This window comes from Rhineura floridana, chromosome 1 (assembly GCF_030035675.1).
Source record: "Rhineura floridana isolate rRhiFlo1 chromosome 1, rRhiFlo1.hap2, whole genome shotgun sequence".
NCBI classification, from domain to species: Eukaryota; Metazoa; Chordata; class Lepidosauria; order Squamata; family Rhineuridae; genus Rhineura; species Rhineura floridana.
In genome coordinates, this window is record NC_084480.1 from 88,379,223 (window position 1) to 88,382,352 (window position 3,130).

At 44.2% G+C, this 3,130-nt stretch overlaps 1 pseudogene; it reads left to right on the plus strand.

The window, feature by feature from the left end:
• Window positions 1-494: 494 nt before the first annotated feature.
• Window positions 495-2,768, plus strand: LOC133376613 (zinc finger protein 239-like; annotated as a pseudogene).
• The last annotated feature ends 362 nt before the right edge of the window (window positions 2,769-3,130 follow it).

Genomic DNA, 3,130 nt, shown 5'->3' on the forward strand with positions numbered 1-3,130 from the left:
TGACGTGACAATCTCTATTTAAAAAAATTAATTAAAATGATTTATACGCAGGCAAAGTTTATGAAGTATTGTAGATCCACACAATATATTTAAAGCACATCCAATTTGCATTTAAAGTGCATGGCTTTCCCCAAAGAATCCTGGGACGTATAGTTTCCCCCTCAAAGTTATAGCTCCCACCACCCTTAAAAACTACAGTTCCCATGATTCTGTGGTGGGATTGGTGCTTCAAATGTGTGTTGAATATGCTTTAAATGCATAGTGTGGATCTGCCCTAGGTATACTGTGCTTTCATTAGTGAATTGAAAAGAACAATTTTAAAAGATAATTTTTAAATGCGGAAGAGCTGTAACTCAATGGTAACTCAATGGTAACTCAATGGAAGAAAACCCAACAGAAGGGAGGGGGGAGATTCTTACCGAGTTGCTGGAGAAACTCTTCGGAAGGGTCTCTGAATGCCCCCCGTGATTCCCCATTGCCAAATGCAGGGGCCGGTGACCTTTGAAGATGTGGCCGTGTATTTCACCAAGGGCCAGGGGGCTCTGTTGGATCCAGATCAAAGAGCCTTGTACAGGGATGTCATGCTGGAGAACTATGGGAACGTGGCCTCTTTGGGATTTCCATTCATCAAGCCTGATCTAATCTGCTGGCTGGAACAAGGGGAAGAGCCATGGGTGCCAGATTTTCAGAGTTTGAATGAAACTGAGAACTCCAGCACCAACTCAGGTGAGAGTAGAAAAAAGGACTTGTACACTATGTGGGCAACACATCCTACTCAGAAATCAAGTTGTGCCAAGCATCAGCAACTCCACACAGGAGAGAAATCCCATACATGCTTAAGCTTTGGGATATGCTTTCCTTTGGAATCGAAGCTCATGACATATGAGAGTGTCCACACAGGAGAGAAACCGTTTAAATGCTTGGAATGTGGGAAGCATTTTGCTCAGAAATCACATTTCACAATTCATCAGGAAGTCCACACAGGAGAGAAACCATATAAATGCTTGGACTGTGGGAAATGCTTTGCTTGAAAATCGCATCTCATAATGCACCAGAGAATCCACACAGGAGAGAAACCGTATAAATGCTTGGAGTGTGGAAAACGTTTTGCCTACTCTTCTGTCTTTGCGAAACACCAGAGAGTCTACACAGGAGAGAAACCATATAAATGCTTGGAGTGTGGGAAATGTTTTGCCCAGAAATCACATCTCACAATACACCAGAGAGTCCACACAGGAGAGAAACCGTATAAATGCTCCGACTGTGGAAAGTGTTTTGCCTACTCTTCCATCTTTGCGAAACACCAGAGAGTCCACACAGGAGAGAAACCGTATCAATGCTTGGAGTGTGGGAAATGCTTTGCCCAGAAAGCACATCTCATGATACACCAGAGAGTCCACACAGGAGAGAAACCATATCAATGCTTAGTGTGTGGGAAATAATAATAATAATAATAATAATAATAATTTAATTTGTGGTCGCCTATATGGCCACTGGCCACTCTAGGCGACGTACAATTTAACAACAATACATTACATCATAATAAAATACATCATAAAATACAATATAACAATAAAACAATAAAACAGTTCCAGTACAGAGTAGTAGGCTATCGGTCATAAAAATTTAACCCTCCCCGTAAGTCCCAAAGGCCTGTCTGAAGAGCCAGGTCTTCAAAGCTTGGTGGAATACATTCAGGGAAGGGGCATGTCGAAGGTCATATGGGAGGGAGTTCCAGAGAGTGGGGGCCACCACTGAAAATGCCCTGTCTCTTGTCCCCGCCAACCTAGCTGTTTTAGTTGGCGGGATTGAGAGAAGGTCCTGTGTGGCTGATCTTGTTGGGCGGCATGGTTGGTGGCGCTGGAGGCGCTCCATCAGATAAACTGGGCCGAGATCGTATAGGGATTTAAAGGTTAATACCAACACCTTGAATTGGGCCCGGAAAATAACTGGGAGCCAGTGTAGGTCGAACAACACTGGGGTGATGTGTTCCCGGCGGCGACAGTTTGTAAGTAGTCGAGCCGCAGCATTTTGTATAAGTTGTAATTTCCGGACCGTTTTCAAGGGTAACCCCACGTACAGCGCATTACAGTAATCCAACCGAGAGGTGACCAGGGCATGTACCACCAGTGGGAGCTGATGAGCAGGAAGGTAGGGCTGCAGTCTACGAATGAGGTGTAATTGATACCAAGCTGCCCGGCTCACTGCCGAAATCTGAGCCTCCATGGACAGCTTGGAATCAAGAACAACCCCAAGGCTGCGGACCTGGTCCTTCAGGGGCAATTTCACCCCGTCGAACACCAGGTCAACATCTCCCAGCCTTCCCTTGTCTCCCACGAGTAGCACCTCAGTCTTATCAGGATTCAACTTCAGCCTGTTCCTTCCCATCCATCCACTCACGGATTCCAGGCACTTGGACATGGTCTCCACAGCCAACTCTGGTGAAGATTTAAACGAGAGATAGAGCTGAGTGTCATCCGCATATTGGTGACACTGCAGCCCAAATCTCCTGATGATTGTCCCCAGCGGCTTCATATAGATATTAAATAGCATGGGAGAGAGGATAGAGCCCTGTGGCACACCACAATTGATGTTTTGCTCAGCAGTGGTATCTCATACACCAGCAGAGGGTCCACACAGGAGAGAAACCAAATAAATGCATAGAGTGTGGGAAATGTTTTTCTTTTAAATCGGCCCTTCTCAGACACCAAAGAGCCCATGTGTATAAGAAACCTTCTGAATGTTCCAAGACTTTTCCTATGCAGTAGAGAATGAAGCTTATACTCTTGATATCTGAGAATGTGCATGTGCAAGGTCTTTTAACTGTATAATATTAGCCCTCAGAAGACATATTTACTCATTTGTGGGCCCCAGATACTAAGCTAAAATAGGGGTGGGTGATGGATTGCAGGAGCCCACAAACAAGAATGGTGCACTCAATCTGTCTCTGGCTTCAGGAATGTTATAGTTAATATGTAACTTTTTAAATTTAAAATATTTATATGCTGTCTTCATGCCTGTAAAATACCTTCTTCCCACACCTTTGGGATGTTTCTGTTGGTGCTCTAACTACAAATTAAGGGCTTTACAATGCCACAGGAAAAAATATATTTTCTCCAGTCTTTTAATA